Consider the following 22,605-nt stretch of genomic DNA (forward strand, 5'->3'; position numbering starts at 1 on the left):
AACTGTCAATTTCACTGTTCCTTAAACCAGAGTAAAACCTACAGGAACAGAAAATGAGATAGATTCCATGTTTTCTACATTCACTGTCACCTAGAATTAGTTGTTTCTCTATTAATTTGCAGCAGTGAGAGTTGCATATTATGCACACAGTGAAAACCCAACAAAACTCTCAATAAACTTAGCAAAAAGAAGCAGTGAAATTAAAACGCTTTTCACCATATGATTCAATTTAAAAAGCAAAATATCTTAAAAAGGACTTATGTAAGAAGCAACTACCAAGGGGCAGGCGTTTGGCCTAGTGGTTAACTCGCTGGTTAGGATGCCAGAGTACTGTTTCACAGTGACTGGGTTCAGTCTCCAGTTCCAGCTCCCAATTCCAGCTTCCTATCACCAGTGCAGAACCTAGGAGGCAGCAGATGAGGACTCAAGGAGTCGGATCCCTGCAACCCACATGGAAGACCCAGACTGAGTTCCCAGCTCCTGGCTCTGGCGCAGCACCATGCTGACAGCTGGGGCCATTTTAGGAGTGAACCAGTGGGTGGGAGCTCCTACTCCCTGGTTGTCCGTCACTGCCTTTCTGAAAAGAATCTGCCATAGAGTAAATAGTTAATAAATATTTGCTGATCAAATGAATAAATTAATTTAGGTATTTTACTCTCAAACTGGCATTTTACAATCTATAAATAGACAATTTTCCTCTCACCTTTCTGTACATTCCCAGACACCTTCTTCATTTAAAATGTTTAAATTCAATGAAACATATTTAAGGACTGTCTTTATGTGCTATTCAAAACACATCACTACCACAAAATTTAACAGACATTACAGTTTTTCTTCTTTAACTCAGAAAAACAGGGTAAGACTGGAGATTTGAGGATAAACAAAAGAACACACTGTATCAGAATAAAATAACAGCTTTTCAAACTAAGATTTTTGCAAACAAGTTTGTGATTTAAAGTTACCGAAGCAATTTGGGTCAGTAACTAAAACACAGGGACCAGTCCTCAGATAACAAAGTAGCAGCTAACTGGAGAAACATTCAAAGAGGTTTTCAAATGCTTGTGGGAAAATGCAATCAAAAAATACTGCAAATCGCCGGCGCCGCGGCTCACTAGGCTAATCCTCCGCCTTGCGGCGCCGGCACACCGGGTTCTAGTCCCGGTCGGGGCACCGATCCGATCCTGTCCCGGTTGCCCCTCTTCCAGGCCAGCTCTCTGCTGTGGCCCAGGAGTGCAGTGGAGGATGGCCCAAGTGCTTGGGCCCTGCACCCCATGGGAGACCAGGAGAAACACCTGGCTCCTGCCATCGGATCAGCGCGGTGCGCCGGCCGCAGCGCACTACCGCGGCGGCCATTGGAGGGTGAACCAACGGCAAAAGGAAGACCTTTCTCTCTGTCTCTCTCTCACTGTCCACTCTGCCTGTCAAAAAAAAAAAAAAAAACTGCAAATTTTCCAGGCCGTTTGAAAATATCCTATATACTTGAAGGAAGCAGGGAGACAAATTATAAGATGTTAAATAACAAGTATTTTACAAGAAATCAGCTATGAAGATGGTAAAAATGTTGGCTGTAACACATGAACTATTCATCAAGGGAAAAGAAAAATTCCCTGGGGACCATCCTCACAGAAAGTCCGTGAAACGTTAGGCAACCTCTCCACAACCAACAAGCATACTTGTTGAAAGTACACACCAAAAGAAAATGAAAGAATTTTATTCTGTTGAAAAGGGAATAAAATAAGCCAGAACCAACATTTAGAGGAAATCAAAATAAGGTTACAGAGAGCACAAGACAGAGCGGACATTTGGAACAGCTGTTTAGCAACACTTGGGCTATCCACATCCCATAGCAGAGTCCTAGAGTTTGAGTACTGGCTCTGCTTGTGATAGTTTCCTGCTAAAACACACCCTGCCTGGCAGGCACAGGTAATGGGTAAAATAATTGGGTCACTGCCACCACAGATGAATTCCGGGCTCCTGTCTTCAAGCAGGCCTAGCTCTAATTGTTGCAGGCATTTGGGGCATGAATCAGAGGATGGAAGATCAATGGATCTATTTTTCAAATAAAAATTAATTAATAAAAACTTTTAACTATCAAATTAATACTTCCATAACAGCAGGTACTCCCAAAGACAGAATGCTAAGTAAACTATTGGTATACCCTGTGAAGGACCCTTATGGGGGAGAGGGACAATAAACTAGGCCTGGGCAGATATCAGGGGCTTCTTAAGAGGTTAGATGTTCCCCAGAGTCCAGCGGGCAGGACATTCTCTGGGAAGGAAAAGTCAATCCCCTTCAGAGAACCTCTAGGCACGCCCAGAGCAGAACTGCCCCTCCCCTCCGGGAAACCTCTGGGCGCGCCCAGAGCAGAGCTGCCCCTCCCCTTCGGAGAGTCTCTAGGCGCACGCTTATGATGTCACTGTGACCGGCCAATCCTGTAACACCTCAGCACTCTCCCTCAGCATTCTCCGGTATGCTAATTGTCCCTCCGAACCAGCCAATCCCGTGCCACCTCTGCATTTTCCACCAGCACTCTCCACCAGCATTCTTCGCCAGCGTTCTCCCATATGCTAATTGTCCCTCTGAACTGACCAATCCTATGCATGCGCATTAGGAATATGCTAATTCGTTGCCTATATAACCTGTGTGAAACTGCCGCTCAGGGCTCCTCACTACCTGAGGTGGGGGCCCGTTTGCGCAAACGTTCAATAAAAACCTCGTGCTTTTTGCATCAACTGGTCTGGAGTCTGGATCTTTGGGCATCCTCCCGAGCAAGTGGGCATCTCTGCAACTGAAAGGTCCAACACCCAGTATACTGTTGGTAACAATGTCCTAAGTGGACAGGTGAACATATGGACATATATGAAAAATTATCTGGGGCCAGCGCTGTGGCATAGCAGCTAAAGCTGCCATCTGCAATGCTGGCATCCCATATGGGTACCGGTTCAAGTCTCGGCTGCTCTACTTTTGATCCAGCTCTCTGCTGCGGCCTGGAAAAGCAGCAGAAGATGGCCCAAGTGCTTGGTCCCCTGCACCCATGTGGGAGATCTGGAAGAAGCTCCTGGCTTTAGATCGGCACAGCTCTGGCAGTTTGGGGAGTGAACCAGTGGATGGAAGACCTCCCTCCCTCCCTCCCTATCTCTCTCTCTCTCTCTCTCTGCCTTTCCTTCTCTCTCTGTGTAACTGTGACTTTCGAATAAATAAATAAATCTTTAAAAAAACAGAGAGAAATTATCCAAAATGTCTAATAGCTTTGCAAACAAGGACATTATGACAGGTTTTAGAAAGCATGGGGGCGGTAAAGAATTGAAATTAGATATTTAAGCCCAAGAGGTGAGCTGCTGGAGAGGCTGTGGAAAACAGCAAGTACAAGAGTGCTCGGTTTTCAGCTTTCATCCTCCCTACTGCCCTTCTTAATTTAAGCATGACAGTATAAAAGCACAGTGAGTAAGCAACAATAATCATTTTGCAGGACACCACGAGCAACGTTTACAGCCAGAAGTGTGCTCCAGCACTGCAGACAGCAGGGAGCTTCAACAAGAAGGCGGGGGGGGGGGGGGGTAACACCATGGAGCTCAGAAGCAGAGATCTCAGACTCTGCATTTTACCACAAAGAAATGCCAGAGTTCTAATGCCTTTATTGTATCAAGCAGGAATCATAACGAATATCATAAACTCTAGGCAACTGTAGATTTTTACAATCACGATTTAACTCTTTGTTCAAGTAATCCAAGAAATGAAGTACTATACCAATTATCAGGATAACTGAAACAAAACTATCACTTCCCTAAGATTGGTGGAAGAAAATACTTGATGGCCTTACTTCTGATCTTAAGGCAACCTGGTGCTTCTCTACAACATTTTATAGAAATATTGAACCACCTGAGGTTTTCAAAACCATCAAGAAGTGTATTATATAAATGTCTGTGCTATTGGTCTTTATTTCATTTATAAGCATTTTTAACCACAAAATTCCTAAACTGGAAACCACTACTTATTTATATGGCTAAAGCAAAAACTATTACAGGAGTGGGAATTATAGGAAAAGCTGTAAAAAGTAAGAAGCAGCTAACTGTCATGCTACTTTTATGTCACATTTCCTGGTGTTAGTACAGAGCTTAACAAAGCTTTTACATGATAGCTCTGAGCCCCTATACTCTGCCTTCATTCCTATTATTAAGAATAAAACAACCACGCACCTATTTATGGCAATCCCTCCACTTGCACACAGTGTCTTAACAATTCTGCATTCTTCCTTGCCTCATCAATTGATTCCTCCTTATTGAAGCATTCCCATGAGTATACACTCCACCCTCACCCTTAAAGATGCCACATGTGTTTCTCCTCCTATTCTCCCTTGAACCTGCTTCACTCAGACGTGGGTCTTACAGTGAAGCTGCTCTTCTCAAGGTCATCAATAACCTCCCACTGCTAGATACATTAATCAATTCACAGTCCATCTCCAGTTTCACCTATCAGTTGAATTTCTCATGAAACACCTATTGTACTTGCAGATATTCTGAAAGACAAGGAAGCAGGAGAAAAACTTACTTAGGTTTTTCTCCTCTCTTCTCCTCCACTACTTCCTCTTCTCCTAGCCCCCCTACTTAAGGTGCCCTGAGGAAAGGACTGTCAATCTCCTTTAGCCATACTTACCAGACTGCATCAACACTACACCTTTAAGCATCATCTACAATGGACAACTTCCACATTTTTCTTTCATCCCAGACCTTTCCCCTGCCCATACTGTGCCTGAACTCTGGACTCTGGACCAAGTGACCTCTACACCTAGATATCTAATAATCATCTCCAACTTAAGAAGTTCAAAAACAAAACACCTAACCTTCTCACTTAAATGCACTCCTTTTATAATCTTGCCTTTGCTCCCTATATGAAACTCTTTCCTGTAATTCAGATCAGAAACATTGGAGTCATTCTTCACTCATCTCTCTCATAACTCAGACCTAATCCATCAAATCACAATACTCTATTACCACTATTCTTCTATATGGCCTCTCTATTTCTGCCTTTGCTTCCTTAAAAACCATTCTCAATCTGGCAACCAATAACCTTTTAAAATATAAATCAGAGGATGATACTCACCAATGGATCCCCATTTCACTCAGAATAAAAACCAAACGCAAGCCCTTAGAAGACGTGGATTCCTAATTACCGCTCTAGTTCAATTTCTCATTCCGTTCACTCCACTGTAGCTGTACTTTGTCCAATCACCATGCTCCTACTTCAGAGTCTGTGCATTTCCTATAGCCTCTGCTTGAGATGCCCCCTCCCCCACATCCTACAGGTCTTTACTCAGACTTCACCTTCATGCTTGCCATGGCCACATAAAATTTCCATCCTTCTCCCTATCTTATGAATACCATATCTCACACTCTCTGCTTTATTTTCCTTCATAGAGTCATGATCTTAATCTACTACATATTTTAATTATTTATCGTGCTACCTGTCTACCTCTCTACCCTGAAACATAAGATTGATTAATCAGGTTAAGGGGTTTTGTCTATTTGTTTTCAGTGTGAAGCTCCTACAACAGCTTCACAATGAATAAGATCTCTTCAGGGGCCAGTGCTGTGGCACAGCCGGTAAAGCAGCCTGCACTGCTGCCATCCCATATGGGTGCCAATTTGAGCCTCAGCTGCTTCACTTCTGATCATGCTCTCTGCTAATGGTCTGGGAAAGCAGGGAAAGATGGCCCAAGTGCCTGGGCACCTGCACCTGCATGGAAGACCCAAAGAAGTACAACTCAGAAAATTCATTTCCCATTTAACTTTCCTAAAATTTTATTTAAAGGCATCTAAGAATAAGTATGACAATGGAATACAAGAAAGAGCAGAACTAACCCAGTAAATATTATGAAAAGAAATTTGAGAATGATACTTCAGCAGAAGGACAAGGAATCTCTGGTTCACATTACAATAAAGAGAGACATTGAGAAATTGTGGGAAAAAAATGTCCCCTGGTCCATTAATTCTGGAGGAAAGACAGAACTAAACAATAGTCTAATTGATATATAATTATTATGGGAATTATGAAGTATATATAAGAAACAAAGTACATAAAAATATTTAATCATTTCTTTACAATATTATTTTGTTGAAAATCATGATCAATCGCACTATCGTAAGACAACAAAAATAACCATTGGCAAGATATGGAGAATCCAGAACACTCATACATTGCTGACACAAGGAATGGAAAACAGTTTGGCAGTTTCTCAAAAAGTTAAACAGAATTAGAATATTAACCAACAATGCCACGCTTAGGAATATACTAAAATGAACTTAAAAGGTATCTGTGCACACATGTTCATAGCTGTACTATACATGACAGTCAAAAGGTAGGAATGAACCAAATGTTAAGCAAAAGATGAACCGATAAATAAATTTTCATATATACATACAATGAAATGTTATTCAGCCAAGAAAAGGAATGAAATAAATGGATGAAAACTGAACATGTGCTACATGAAAAAGTTGAACACAAAAGATCATGTATTATCTGATTATTCATATGAAGCATAGAGAATAGATAAGTCCATGAAGACAGAATGCAGACTGAAGAATCCCAGGGGCAGGAAAAGAACAGAATGAGAAGAATGAGTGAAGTGTTTTGCCTTGGAGTGATGGAAATGTTTGGAAGTTCATAGAGGTCATAGGTTGCACAATAATGTACATGTAATGCCATTGAACCATTCACTTCATAATGGCTAATTTTATGTAATATAAATTTCATCTCAATAAATTATCTTAAAAATGTTCTGCTTTTACTTCACCCTTTCCGATTTTTCAATTTCCAGAGCATATACAGATTCCCATGGACTTTTATAATGTTAATTAAATTTGGAAAACTCGTAAAACTAGCTTGTAAGATTTTTAGGGAAAAATTTATCTGAGGTTCACAAATCATTTAAGCTTCATTTCAATTCTTTTTCCTTTGTAAATTCAAGGAAAAATAAAAAGGTTTTATTTTATTTTTTAAATGTTACATTGGTTCGTCTCCACATGATATGATTATGGGTAATTTTATTTTCTTTATATTTTACCATACTTAATAAATTTTCTAACAAAATATTTTTATAATCAGAAAAAAATCCTATAATTTATTAAAAGGATAAAAATGCTACATCGAAGGGCATGGGTACTAGAAAACACTGATTTATAAAAAGATCTAGGTTATTCTAAGCAGACATACAAGACTTGAAAATATTTCAAAATAAGGATGATTTGAGGGCATCAATATGCACATGCAATTTACACAGAGAAAAATAAAGAACAGAATAAAGAATTTACACTCTATTATAAAGGTATGATTCCATCAAAGATATGTTCTCCTTTCAGATTTTTTTATTTTATTTTTATTTATTTATTTTTTGACAGGCAGAGTGGATAGAGAGAGAGAGAGAGAGAGAGAAAGATCTTCCTTTTTGCCGTTGGTTCACCCTCCAATGGCCGCTGCAGCCAGCGCATCGCGCTGATCCGAAGCCAGGAGCCAGGTGCTTCTCCTGGTCTCCCATGCAGGTGCAGGGCCCAAGCACTTGGGCCATCCTCCACTGCCTTCTCGGGCCATAGCAGAGAGCTGGCCTGGAAGAGGGGCAACCGGGATAGAATCCGGCGCCCCAACCGGGACTAGAACCTGGTGTGCCAGCGCCGCAAGGCGGAGGATTAGCCTGTTGAGCCAAGGCGCCGGCCTCTTCTTTCAGATTTTGAGATCTGACTATTTGTATACATGTTCTTACTACAGAACACAGAACAAAGGCTCTAGAGTTTTCTAGCGGTTACCCAACTTTCTGACCAAGTAATCTGATAGCTTACAGTGCATGGTGGGAAAAGGGATGCACAGAGGAGGTAGGAGAAAAGGCAGCTTGGAGGCAGAGAGAAAACTGCCTCAATTGCCTTTACTCTGCCAACAACTCAGTTAGTCATGAACAAAAAAAGACGTGATTTTAAATAAAGAAAAGCTTTTGGAGTACAAAGATGACATACTGTTGAATAGATAAACAATATGGACAATATGGACACCAGCATGTATTAAATGTAACACATAAAGAATATAATAAAGTATATTCAAAGTATTCAGGAAAAGAGTCATTTTAACTTTTGTTTTAATTTCATTAATATATAAAAAGTAGCTCATAAATGTAAGATCTATTTCTTACTATAAGTTGTGGTAGGAAGAAAACATGATGAATTCTAATTATCGAGGTTCCTTCAACTCAAGTTTAAACATTTTAATTTGTTACTTTTTTAAACAAATGTAGTGAAAGCTAAGAGGGAAATTAAACACACACACACAGAAAACAAGAAGCTTTATGGATAACAAAAAGTAGAACCTAAGGACAGCACTAGTCATCGGCTAGTGGGAAAAGGCTTTGTAAGCCCCGCTGCAGACTCAGGTGAACGAGAAGGGAACCAACCAGGAAACAGGAAAGAGCAGACACTGATGGCTGCATGCAGGAAGTGGGAAGGCCCAGGTCGGGAAGCTCGAACTGTGCTGCAAAGGCAACATCGTTCCCTGATGGGAAGACATTTGGCAGAAGTGTATGAACACATGCATACATTTTTTGGTTAAAAAAAAAAATCTACGAACTCATATTACCATGCTATGAGGGTATGGAAAGTATGTGATTTTAAAATGCATACGTTGAAAAAAGATAAGCTTACCTTTCAAAACAAATTCACTGGTCCACAAATAAAGTTGACACTTGAAGATTCATGTTCTTATTATGGGTCAAGGATGACTTCAGCTCAGGCCAACACAGTACTCCAAAGACCAGACGTGGCTGACAAATGGGAACTGAAGAGGAATCAAAAAACTGGGACATCTGAATTGTCTCTCATCTGAGATTCTGGAAAAAATAAATAAATGAAATAGCTTTGAATTACCCTATTCCAGAAAGAACTCTAAACCAAACCGAACAACACAAAAGCCAGCTTTAAAAAACTCATATCAAAATATTTAGACTCATGGGGTAAAGCATAAGCCCCACTCATTAATCACTCTTTACATCTATTTTAATTGTTGGAGAAAGGAAGACATTTTATAACACCAAAACAAAGAGGCATTATAATGCAAAAACCAATAGAAAACCAAAGGTCCTCACTATAAACCAAATCATCTGTTAAAATTTCATTTAGCTTTTCACTGAAATGACGTAAAAGTATTGAAATAATGAACACGCTATTCTAACTCAGAATAGTATCACAAAATGATGTAATACAAAAAAATGGAAATTTGACATTTGAAAACAAATGTGAAATAAAATTCCATTGAAAATGGATTCCAAAGCATTAATAAAATGTAAAATTGGAATACCATTACATCAGTAATGACAAGTAAATATCATTTCTGAGCTAAAAATATATTTCCATAGTCTCCTCTAGAAATAAAGAAAAGAGGCAGTGGTATAGTGTTTGTAAAGCCACCGCCTGCAATGCCGGCATCCCATATGGGCACCAGTTTGAGTTCCAGATGCTCCACTTCCGATTTAGCTCTCTGCTCTGGCCTGGGAAAGCAGCAGAGGATGGCCCAAATGCTTGGGCCTCTGCACCTCTCTCTCTGCCTCCGCCTCTCTGTAACTCTGCTTTTCAAATAAATAAATAAATAAATATTTTAAAAACAAGAAAGAGAAAAAGAAAAATCTTGTCACCTTCAGTAATACACTTCCACATACCATATTTGCATTATAAAATCTGCAAAAATAACTGAATTTCTTAGATAGGTTATACAATTTAAGTAAAGAACCTCAATATATTTTTGAATGATTTATTCTAGATTTCATTCTCTATTAATTCATAAAATTCAATAACCTGTTAAATGCTTATTGGTTCAAGCAGCTAGGAGCAGTTCGGCAATATTATGAAAAATATAAAATAATATAGTACTGAAAAACAACAAATCTAACTGAAACTTACAAAGATCCAATTAAAATTTTACTTCAAACACATTTTTAGTATCATCTGCTACTTAAACTAAATAGCAAAAGTCACTCTCCTACTAAAAGAATTTCCGGGAACTGTTTTTAAGCCCTTCTTGGTATATCCATTGTATCGAGTACAATTCATGTCTTGTTTGCTTGTTGGATAATGAGAATGATTTATTTCATTCTGAAGTAGCATTTCCTAATTTCAACTTTCAATCTTTGCTGAAAAGTTTTAAATAATACTTTTCCAAATTATATTACATATTTGGAAAATACCTAAATGCTGTTAGCCACACCTTGGACAGCACTATGTTCCCACGGTTTTTCTTCTATGGATGAACTAAAAATTGAATACCACTAAAACAAAGCTTATCTCTAGTTCTCATTTCCCCTTTGTAAAAATAAAGACCATTTTATTCTATGGATGGCTTTTTAGGGTGAAAGTTATTCAAACATCTTTCAATTACTCCAACATATATACATGTATTTAAGTAAAATTACACGTATTATTTAATGTATGTGTATTTAAGTAATATTTAATGTATGTTTCCATACTACTGTGTCACTACTATTCATAATGTGAAACAGAAACCAAAAGAAAATGTGGCACCGCAATCAATTTCCTGAGTTATTTATTCTTGTTTCATTTCTAAGCACATTTTTCAAACCAATTTAAATTTTAGGTCAATTTAAAATTTCTCACACTATTGAGATAATTAACATTCTTGTTGGGACAAGATTTACCCAGTAATAGAACAAACTGCACACCATCAAAGAAACCAAGAAAGACAAGAGAACACTATAATATCTACAGCAAAGCTGTATGGAACAGCTAGCCTTCCTGAGCAACCTATATGCAGAAAGAACGTTTACGACAGTTTCATTGAAAGGATATACCAGTTCTTTTTCTAGTTATTCTCTTAGGAATTGCATAAATATTGAGAAATCTAGAAACAGATATATGCACGCACATATAAAAATTATTGTCAGTATGTAAGTTAGTGCCGCCCTGGGACTGCAATAATTTATGTAACATCTGTTTTCATATTTTTCTAATTTTTTTCCTAATTAACATGCATATTTAACGCATAAATGCTCAGACCACCTTTTTTTTCTGCTGACTGTGCCTCCTTTTTTGAAGTTTGCATTCATAGGAGAGAATTCAGAGGAGAAGGAAACCAAAATCTGATTGAAACTACTAATTTTAAAATGTAGACAACAGTACAAACCAATTTTCAACCAACTACTGAAGTCTTAGGAGTTTTGATAAGTACATTTCGTTCTTCCAACAATAGTTATATAGTGATAAAATAAGCCAATATAAAAACATAATTCTGATATTATTTTAACTATCCTGTTTCTAACTTACATAAGAGCTGAGAACCCTATTAAAATATCTATAATATTTTAACAAACTTGGTAGAATTTTAAGATTGTTACACCTTAAGCACCTAAATAAATGAATATCTGAACACATTCTATATAGTAAACATCCCAATGTAGATAACCAATTATCTTTTTTTTTTTTTAATCGTAAACTTCAAATACTTTGAGGATTTTAAAGAAAGGAAAATTTTTCACTCTGATGCACTTTCAAGAACAACCAAGTTCTGGAAAGCTCTTAATTTTACTGGCTAACTAAAAAATTTAAATACCATTTATGCTTATTTTCAATAGACAAAATAAAACAACAAGGAGATAAAATCAATGCAACAACAACATAAGCATTTCTTTTTTTTTTTTTTAAGATTTTTATTTATTCATTTGACAGGTAGAGTTACAGACAGTGAGAGAGACAGAGAAAAAGGTCTTCCTTCCGTTGGTTCACTCCCCAAATGGCCGCCACAGCCGGAATGGTGCAGATCCGAAGCCAGGAACCAGGTGCTTCCTCCCAGTTTCCCATGCGGCTGCAGGGCCCAAGCATTTGGGCCATCCTCCACTGCTTTCCCAGACCATAGCAGAGAGTTGGACCAGAAGAGGAGCAACCGAGACTAGAATCCAGTGCCCATATGGGATGCCGGGGCTGCAGGTGTAGAATTAACCTAGTACGCCATGGCGCCAGCCCCAACATAAGCATTTCTAAATAACAATGCTTCACAGCCAACATTATGACCCACTGTACACTTACCCATTTTAGAATCAATCACTTTGTGTTTTAATTGCCTAAGATATAGGTATCAGTCATTCGATAGCTGTCATCTACTGCCAGGGCTGTTTTGGGCCTTTGTAAACACCGAAATTGTCTCAGCTCTCATGCAACTTACACTTGACTTAAGAGAAAAAGCACCACGGGGCTGACGCCATGACTCACTTGGTCAATACTCCGCCTGTGGTGCCAGCATCCCATATGGGCACCGGGTTCTGGTCCCGGCTGCTCCTCTTCCAGTCCAGCTCTCTGCTGTGGCCTGGGCGGGAGGAGTTGGGGGAGGGGCAGTGGAGGATGGCCCAAGTGCTTGGGCCCCTGCACCTACATGGCAGACCAGGAAGAAGCACCTGGCTCCTGGCTACAGATTGGCACAGCACCAGCCGTGGCGGCCATTTGGGGAGTGAACCAACGGAAGGAAGACCTTTTTCTCTGTCTCTCTCTCTTACTGTCTTTATCTCTACCTGTCAAATAAATTTTTTTAAAAAAGGAAAAAGCACCCAATAATCATATAAATACCTGTAGGTAACTGCACAGAGATGGATGCTATTAAAAATATGGGGTGAGGAGCTAAAACTTGATTTTGTTCAAGGGCCTATGAAAGACTGTTTAAGATAAGATCTGAAAGATAAAAATGGAAGGTGTTTCAAGCTGGGGCACAGAAAGTACAAAGGTCCAAAAGCAGGTGTGATACTGGCACATGCAGAGGCAAGAGGGATAAGCAAAGAGGTCTATTATGCCTGGAGAGGAAAAGCAGGTGACACATAACAAGGCACAACAAGTCAGCAAAATCATGGAAGAATTTTAAATAAGATTTCACAAGTAACCCTACTTTGATAAAACACTAGATTAGGCTGAATCACAAACAGGGGCAAAGAGGTAATAGGTGAGCAGGCAGATGAGATGAGAGTAGCATAAGCCCACAGCAATGGTAGCAACAATGGAGAAATCAGAAAGGGATTTATGGGATGGCTGTCAGCAGAACTTGATGGAAGATCATATTTTGTAAAGAATATAGACAGAAAACAATTGCATTCATTGGCGTAAAAAAAAACCTTGGAAAAAGATCAGGTGTAGAAGGAAGGTGTCTAAGTTTATTTGGACTTCAACATGTTAAGTAGTTACCTGTGGAGATGTCCTATAAAAAGTATCTGGGACACAGCCAAATTTAGAATTTGCCAGGACAGGGGCACTTTAAAAAAAATAGCGGCTACATTCTTTTCCCAAAGAAAAGTCCCTTGATACTCCCACTGTCTTCCTAATTTCTATTAAACAGAAGAGAACAGCATACGATTTTCATGATTTGACAAACTGATTTAGCTTATAACTGGTTAATTCCACAAGACATATTTGCATTTTATGTCTTCTTTTCAATTGCTGAGTAAAAGTCACAATTTTTTGGGATGCCTACTTGGAGAGATTCTTTAGGTCATTCATTCTCAAAATAATCTTGGGACATAAGAATTATAAAGCTTACCCAGAGGAGGAGAGTGAAATTTATGGAAGTATGCAGCTGCTAGCAAACCCAGTAAGTGATGGAACTACACTGCCAACCCGAGTCTACCTGAGCCCACAGACTTATACCCTGCCACTAAAAGGAGAGTATCATGTGCAGTATCAAAAATCTGGGATTTAAAACAAGCCAACCTTGGTCACAATCCTGGCCCCAGAAGATCAATTAAGCTCTCTGACAATCTCCTCACCTGCAATTCTTTCCTGCCTATGCAACAGAGACATTTTAGGAAATGTTAAGTGAAGACTCTGACACAGTACATGGGATTGTGCATCACCATAACAACATGTGTTCTACCAAAAGAGAAACAGTTGAGGGCAGAGTCAAAGTAAAAGGTTATTTACAAATCTGAATTTCAACTTTTTGAGTTGCCTTTAACTAAGGCTGACCCTGAAAGCTTTGAAAATTTTACATTAGAGGAAATGGCAGATCATTAGGAACGGCTAACTCAAGTTTATCTCTGCAGCTCCCCAAACTGGGAAAGAGCTTCAGTCAGAAGAGTCAGAAGCCAATATCCTAAAAGCTGTCAACAGAGAACTCCATGCAGTTCTAAAATTGTACTGTATATAAAAATCTCAAGAGCTTACTAAAAAGCAGATTCATAATCAGATTCTCCCAAATATTCTGCTACAGAAATAAAATGGAAGACTTTTCAAACCTTCAAAGAATATATATACCAACTAAACCACTTTCTATTCTTCAACCACATAACTGTTAAATAATTTATTAATGGAGCTGGTATTGTGGCACAGTGGATTAGGCAGGATGCCACCTCTAACTCTGGCATCCCATACTGAAGCGCTAGATCAAGTCCTAAGTGGCTCTGCTCCCTGATAAGATACTTGAGAAATCCAGTGGAAGATGGCCGATATACAAGGGTCCCTGCCACCCATGAGGGAGTCCTAGAAGGAGTTCCTGGCCCCTGGCTTCAGCCTGGACCAGCCCTGGCCATGTGGTCATCTGGGGAGTGAACCAGTGGATAGAAGCACTCACTCTCTCTTGCTCTAACTCCACCTTTCAAATAAATGATCTTCAGATTATTTATTGGACATATACAGAAGAGGCTGCCAATGAGTTCATGGAGAAGCAGTTAGTCTAGCAGTTAAGAGTCCCCGATTTTATCAGGATGCCTGCTGCAGCTCCTGACTCCAGCTTCTTGCCAAAGCATGCCACTGGAAGCAGAGGTGATGGCTCAAGCAACTGCGTTCTTGCCACCTACGGGAGAGACTGGCGTAGTCCCAGCTCCCACCTTCAATCTGGGCTTCTGGCTTCAGCCTCAAGTATCATGAGCATCTGGGGCATGAATCAGTAGATGGGAGCTTGCGCACTCTGTCTCTGTCTCTCTGCCTCTCAATAAACAAATTAAAAGTTCATGGAAGGGCCAGCACTGTGGCGTAGCAGGTAAAGCTGCTGCCTACAATGCCAGTATCTCATATGGGTGCGAGTTTGAATCTCGGCTAATCCATTTCCGATCAAGTTCTCTGCTACAGCCAGGGAAAGCAATGGAACATGGCCCAAATCCTTGGGCCCCTGCATCCACGTGGGAGACCTGGAAGAAACCACTGGCTCCTGGCTTCGGCTTGGCCCAGCCCAGATCTTTGTGGCCATTTGGGGAATGAACAAGCAGATGGAAGACCACTCCCTTTCTTTCTCTCTCTCTCTCTGAATTATAAATAAATTAAATATAATTAAATATAATTAAATATTTATTATAAATAAATATTAAAAAAAAAAGAAAACGAACAAAAAACATAGCTTCACTTCCAAATGTCCCTTCATTTTATGTTAGTATACAAAGTACTTAAGCTCCTGGAAGACAGAATTAAAATATAATTCTTGGCCGGCGCCGTGGCTTAACAGGCTAATCCTCCGCCTTGCGGCACTGGCACACAGGATTCTAGTCCCGGTTGAGGCGCCGGATTCTATCCTGGTTGCCCCTCTTCCAGGCCAGCTCTCTGCTATGGCCCGGGAAGGCAGTGGAGGATGGCCCAAGTGCTTGGGCCCTGCACCCGCATGGGAGACCAGGAGAAGCACCTGGTTCCTGGCTTCGGATCAGCGCGATGCGCTGGCCGCAGCAGCCATTGGAGGGTGAACCAGCGGCAAAAAGGAAGACCTTTCTCTCTGTCTCTCTCTCTCTCACTATCCACTCTGCCTGTCAAAAAAAAAAAAATATATATATATAATTCTTCATGCAAGAATTTTTTTAAATCCATTGTTTCTTTTTCACAATACATATTTTCCATGAGCATTATGAAGATCTCTTTTATACACAGATTTCTAACATGTTTTGCAACACATAAACTTGCCTTTGAATTCTATTTTCCACAAACTTTTTAAATTACCCCCATAGAAGACATTATTCTCCTTAATATTCATGTCAGTTATTCACTTATCATATTTGGTAATAAGTTTGATTTCCTTTCTACCCATAGCTCTAGGCAGTAAAAAACCAATGCACATACAATACAAAAGGAGGGTTTTTTTGAAATTAAAGATTATATCTCAAAATTACTCTTGATGACAACAAGATAATCTCTCTTCTATATAATCTAGTGCCACATAGGAGCAAACTCTTGATATCAAGAATAAGAAATAGAATACTTTCTTAATGGACCAAAAGAAGCTGAGCCAATTCTGACAGTTACCTTAGGGACTTGGGGTTCATTCCAATCTTAAAGAAATCAAAATGCCACATGAGAAATCAGGGAATTCCAGAACTATGGTTTCCCTAAGAAAGCTGCAGATTCAATCTGACTCAAAGAGATAAAATTCCCTTAAGCTTATGCTAGTCTTTGTTCATTTCTTGTGGCAGACATAAGGCATGGGACTTTTAAACACGGATACCCTTCACAGTACAATATGTGTACAAGCCAATTTTTAATTAAAGGGTTCTCTTCTTTTAAATATGTCCCTGTAACTAAGATAAAAAGTTTTTTTTTTTTTTTTTAAGAAACTACTTTGGATTAAATGAGCTGGAAACTTAAGCACTGTCCACAATTTTGCTTTGTATTCTAAATTTTCACTTCCAGACTTATTAAATTATTCTGCATCTCATTAACTACTCCTTATGTTATTCCATTTGTCATAGAGTTCCTTTTTTAATCTATTGCCTTTCTGTAATATCACCTGCCTATCACCTTTTATCCAATAAATAACATAATATATCTTACTCATACTGTGCATGAAAAAAAAAAAAAACCCTCAAATCTTACTTGGTTGCACTGGAGGAAATCTATGAAAAGTAGTTATTGTGCCCAGTCACCTTGTAGTTCTGAGAAAGCTTTAGTTCTCAAAACAAAAGAAGGCAGCACTAATTAAAATCAATGAGAGATTAGGTAAGTGAACTTTAACTTTACAAAGGACTCCATTATTTAAGTTTTTTCTGTTTCTGGCCCATGACTGTCCACCACTTACTTTACTACCAAACTAATGTCCCTTTATTAATCTCACTGCCTCTTAGCTCCTTCCTACAAAGAAATAAAGGAAGGGGCCAGCACTGTGGCAGAGCAAGTAAAGCAGCCACCTGCGGTGCCAGCATCTCATATAGGCGCTGGTTCAATTCCTGGCTGTTTCACTTCTGATCCAGCTCTTGGCTATTGCCTGAAAAAGCAGTAGATGACAGCCCAAGTCCTTGGGTCACTGCATCTGTGTGGGAGACCCAGAAGAAGCTCTTGGCTCCTGGCTTCAGATCGGCTCAGCTCTAGCCGTTACGGCCATTTGGGAAGTGAACCAGCAGATGGAAGACCTCTCTTGCTCTCTGCTCTGCCTCTCCGGAACTCTGCCTTTCGAATAAATAAATAAATTTTTAGAAAAAATAACAAAGGAATCCCTGACAACACAGAAAAATGATTGACTACATTATCAGGTACTTAAGTGAGAAAGACAGCATAAATATTTAAAAACAACTAGCCATTGGGGTCACAGAAATGCATGACTGAGAGACAAAAAAATGAGAAAATCAGGAGTATCTAGAAAGAAAAATGAAAGAAGAGAAATAAGTTTAGTAAATTTCCAAGCTCTCTGTGTTAGGAAGATTATTTGTACAATGAAAGGTATAAAGAGAGAGAGAGAGAGAGAGAGAGAGAGCGTGAGCATGGGATGAAAAGGATGATTGGGAGAAAGTACCATACTCTATTGATATGAGTAAGTCAGGGAGAGGGATTAAGTACAGGAGCTGGAAGCCACACCTCCCCTACTCTGTGCAATTATATCCACCCACCTGTCAATCAGATGATCCCTTCCCCAGGAAGTATTTTCTCATACCTGGGATTTGGGGGCAGTGCCATGTAAAGGCTTCCATTTCTAAGCTCTTAAGAAGCCAGGTAAGGCAAGAGCACTCTCTCCTAGTGGATGAAGATGGAGCAGGGTACGGAAAGTCTCTCTCTACCTTTCCTGGCCCACTCTCCCTAAATAAAGCCCACATGTGCATGTGTATTTTCCTCACTTTGCAAATAAATCTGGTCACACTGTACGTCGGTTGTTTGTGCCTGTACTTACAATGCTTCTCGAAGTAAAACGCAAGGGTTTGGAATAGAAATTTAGACTCAGCCCAGCCCACAACACTACAGCCAATACTTTCCTCATTATCTTTTATCCTTTAAAAGAGAATTCTGGGGAGAAAGGAATGAGGAAATCATCTCAATTTTAATTTTGCTATATTTTTTTAACATTAAATAATTTGAACTAACTAAAGTGAAGATAACAGATCTTGCCACTAATTCCACAGATATTTATGACTTTATTTTAGAAAATCTCCTTAACTCTAAACAACAGTATTTCAAATGAATACCTTAAAAAAAAAAAAAAAGAAAAAAACAGGGCCGGCGCAATGGCACAGTAGGTTAATCCTCCGCCTGTGGCTGAACCTCTTCCGATCCAGCTCTCTGCTATGGCCCGGGAAAGCAATAGAAGATGGCCCAAGTGCTAGGGCCTCTGCACCCACGTGGGAGACCCAGAAGGAGCACTTGGCTCCTGGCTTCAGATTGGCTCAGCTCGGGCCATTGCGGCCATTTGGGGAGTAAACCAACAGAAGGAAGACCTTTCTCTCTGTCTCTCCCTCTCACTGTCTGTAACTCTACCTCTTAAATAAATAAAACCTTAAAAAAAAATTCATAAGTTTCTCACAATCAGCAAATCTTAATACAGCTAACACAGTATGCACAGTATGCCAAGGCTTTTGCTTTTATAACCGAAAGGGGTCATAAAGTTGTGGTTTTTTAATGATTATTTATTTATTTATTTGAGAGGTAGAGTTACAGAGAGGAAGAGACAAAGAGAAAGGTTTTCCATCTGTTGGTTCACTCCCCAAATGGCCTCAATGGCCAGAGCTGGGCCCATCTGAAGCCAGGAGCCAAGAGCTTCTTCCAGGTCTCCCAGCTGGGTGCAGAGCCCAACGACTTGGGCCATCTACTGCTTTTCCAGGCCATAGCAGAGTTGGATCAGAAGTGGAGCCCATCATGAGATGGTGGTGCCACAGGCAGAGGCTTAGCCTGCTATGCCACAGCACCGGTCTCATAAAGTTGTTTTAAAATGTAATATTTTCTATTTTGGATACAGGAAATTCACCAAGAGCGCTGAGAAAACTGCTAAGTACTCTCCATGGGCAAAAGCCCAAACAAAGCACCTCGCTCTTGGGACATTTGGGGTAAAAATACTGCCCAAAGTCAATCCTTTAAGAAATTGTCTTCCAAGTCTTTTCTTCCTGTCTTCAGTTAATATTCGTATCCAAGTTAATAGAGGAAAGGGGTGATAGTACACTGATATTTAACTACCATGCTCCTGCAATAATGAATTTCAACAGGGCTCACTGAAATCTTCAAATAGGCAATCCTACTTAGCAGGATCACTTGGCAACCATCCCCACTGACACTCATCGCATGAGTGAGATCTGAGCCATCTTCTAGAGCACTTCTTGGAAGAACAAAAATCATGAAGATTAGTGTTCTAATCTAAAACTTTAGCTGCTTTTAAACATGGTGGCCTAAATATGCATGAAATACTACCACCTTTCATTAAGACATTCAGGAACACTATCATCTGAAGACCACCAACATGTAAAGCAGACTTTTAAACTTATCACTGCCCTTATGAGCAATGCCTATTAAGATTATTTTCTCAGCCCAAGATACTTGTTATTGAACACTGGGGTGGGGGAAGGATTTTCTAAAAGGAAGACTCTACTTTATGTTTGTTTTGGAAACATGCTATTTCTTTTAATTCCCACACACAAAAATCATATTACCATTACTCCCACTTACACAGATGAAGAAATATAGGTACTGTTAAGTAAGCTAACTTACTTAATATCACACAATTAATTACTGGTATTTAAACGCAGGTCTATGACATTCAACAGTCCATAAGTTTAAAGCGGGGTGAGGAGTGTCCACCCTGTAGGGCCATAAAAGACCAGCAGAATCTTTTGGTCTGTCTCTGCATCAAAATTCAATAAATCTGCAGGTGAGACTTGAGATTCAATAAATCTATAGCAGGCTGATTTTTAAGCTGGTAATTTTTATGGCCAGCTCATGAAGTTATAGATATCCAAATAGCCCCTGGCAGAAAAAAAGTTTCCTCTGGGGCCAGTGCTGTGGAGCAGCAGGTTAACGCCCCGGCCTGAAGTGCCAGCATCCCATATGAGGAGTGAACCAGCAGATGGAAGACCTCTCTCTCTCTCTCTGCCTCCCCTGTCTCTGTAACTCCTTCAAATAAATAAATATATCTTTTTTAAAAAGTTTCCTCATCATTAAAGCTTAAAGCAACATCTTCAAGTATATCTATAATTTATGTAAATCAAAAACTAAGTGGTGAGTTACTCTTTATCTCAGTGGAGTATCTTAAACTGTCCATGTTCCACGCTCTACACTTCCATCAATGTGATAGGCATTAATTTAAGATTAAAGTTTCTAAATGACAAACTCCTAGATTATTGCCAATATGCTGAGTAGGCTATATATAAAAATGCAGCTAAGAAATAGATTTTTGTTTGTTTAATGGCATTCCTTCTGGAATATCCCTAAAGCCAATGTGTACGTTGGTCAGAAGGAGTCAAAATATACCATAAGCCTCATTAGCATAAATATCTAATTGTTAGGTAGGGATGTAGACATCAGTCTATGTCTGCAATTGGGGCCGAAGGCAGGGGAAAAACGGGAAGTGTAGTTAGATGAGCAAAGGAATGTAGAAGCTTTAGAAGCATGTCTTGGGAGCAGCCCAGCATTTATACATCAGAAGTCGGGTCTCTGTCCAGTAATCTTGTGGGGGTATGGGGGGGGCGCCCCAGGGCAATATTCCTGGTCCAGAGCCAAGAAAAATATATGGTCCATTAACATAATCTTCAGGCCCAGAAAGCCCTCGATCCAGTAATATCCCAGAAGCGGACAGGGGGGTATGGGGAAATAGCAGAAAAAGGTGTGCCCATGCTGATTAAAAATTCCAGTATGAAATCAGACTGGGCACTGGGTTCTTAGATGAGTTGCCCACCTGGCCTATCAAGTGTATTCTCTTCATTAAACACCACCAACTTGCTTGTGCCTATCTTGGTCTCACATATGAAATCCTTAGGAGGAGACAAGGACCTCTCTTCCAGTTGTCTTGGGTAACACAATGTATACAATATATATGCCTGAATAAGCCTTGAAATACAAAATTACCAATACTGCAAAATTCAGACCTGTGGACTATCTCCATCCTTTCCCCAAAGTAGACATAAGCAAATGACACTTGCTCCAAGGAGGTTACAAAGTACTTCCTAAAAGCAACTCCAGAATTCCCTTATGAACTCATCACTGTCACCAGAGAGCTAGGCATCTTTGGACACCTAGCAGAGCTGATCAGAACACGCAGAAAATAGGGCGGTAAATTTCAGATTAAGTCACTCCTTTTAGCTCTCATAACAAAGGAATAATGCTGACCACAAAACCAAGTTCACAAGATAATATGACTCTCTGTTATGCTACCTATAAATTTAAGTAGATTGATAAATCATTTTAATTCTCAAAATGAAAAATTAAATTCAAAAAGTATTAAGCATATATGACTTTTAATCTTCAGTAGCTTAGTTTGTTTTCTGCTGAATATAATCAAGAATTTTTTAAAGATTTATTATTATTTGAGAAGGAGAGTTACAGATAGGGAAAGGGGGAGGCAGGAAGGGAGGGAGGGAGAGAAAAAGGGAGGGAGACAGAGAGAGAGAGAGAGAGATCTTCCATCTGCTGGTCATTCCCAAATAGCTACAACAGCCAGAGCTGGACAGATCTGAAGCCAGGAGCCAGGTGCTTCTTCCAGATCTCCCACATGAGTGCACAGGCCCAAGCACTTGGCCCATTTTCCACTGCTTTCTCAGGCCATTAGAGGGGAGCTGGATTGGAAATGTAGCACCTGGGTCTCGAACCTACACCCATATGGGATACCGGTGTCACAGGCGGAGGCTTAGCCTACTTTACCACAGTGCTGGCCCCTATAATCAAGATTCTGGGCCTAGAAATCACTTTACAAAACTTGACTGACCATTAATTTGCTAACAGTCATGATATTTTGAATTCAATTTAGTCTCAGGCTTTTATATATCCTAAATATCCACCTGTAGATTGGTCCAATTATTTTCTAAGCTAATCTTAAAGACAAATCTCTCATTAGAACAAAGCCTCTTCACAAAGCAGCAGAGCTGTGTGTCCTACACAACCAGCTTCATACAATCTGAGATAGTCTTTGAAGAAATGAGTGACTTACCAACATGATTATTTAAAAGGAGTCAGGTTCTTAAGCCACAGCAAATATCAGTCACATAGTAATAAATACTTTCACACTTGATCTTAGCCAAAAGGCTGAGAAGTGATAGTAATAAATACTTTCACAAAACCACACAATTTAAATACATACAAGCCAATTATATAACACCCTAAAAGTCATTATACATCAGAAAACCCTAGATGTTTTTAAGACCTCATTTTAGCATAACTCAGTTATAAGTAATGTGTTGAATTATATGTACTAAAAATGTCTAGTTTACCT

General features: G+C 39.6%; 1 protein-coding gene across 1 annotated transcript in view; it reads right to left on the reverse strand.

The window, feature by feature from the left end:
* TBC1D5 (TBC1 domain family member 5) overlaps positions 1 to 22,605 on the reverse strand; it is a 625,580-nt gene that overhangs the window by 459,145 nt on the left and 143,830 nt on the right. Inside the window, exon 3 of the mRNA XM_062215140.1 lies at positions 8,679 to 8,863. The gene's annotated coding sequence lies outside the window, so the exon portion shown is untranslated. The remainder of the gene's footprint in view (positions 1 to 8,678; positions 8,864 to 22,605) is intronic.

The sequence above is a fragment of the Lepus europaeus genome, chromosome 2, assembly GCF_033115175.1.
Source record: "Lepus europaeus isolate LE1 chromosome 2, mLepTim1.pri, whole genome shotgun sequence".
Taxonomy (NCBI): Eukaryota; Metazoa; Chordata; class Mammalia; order Lagomorpha; family Leporidae; genus Lepus; species Lepus europaeus.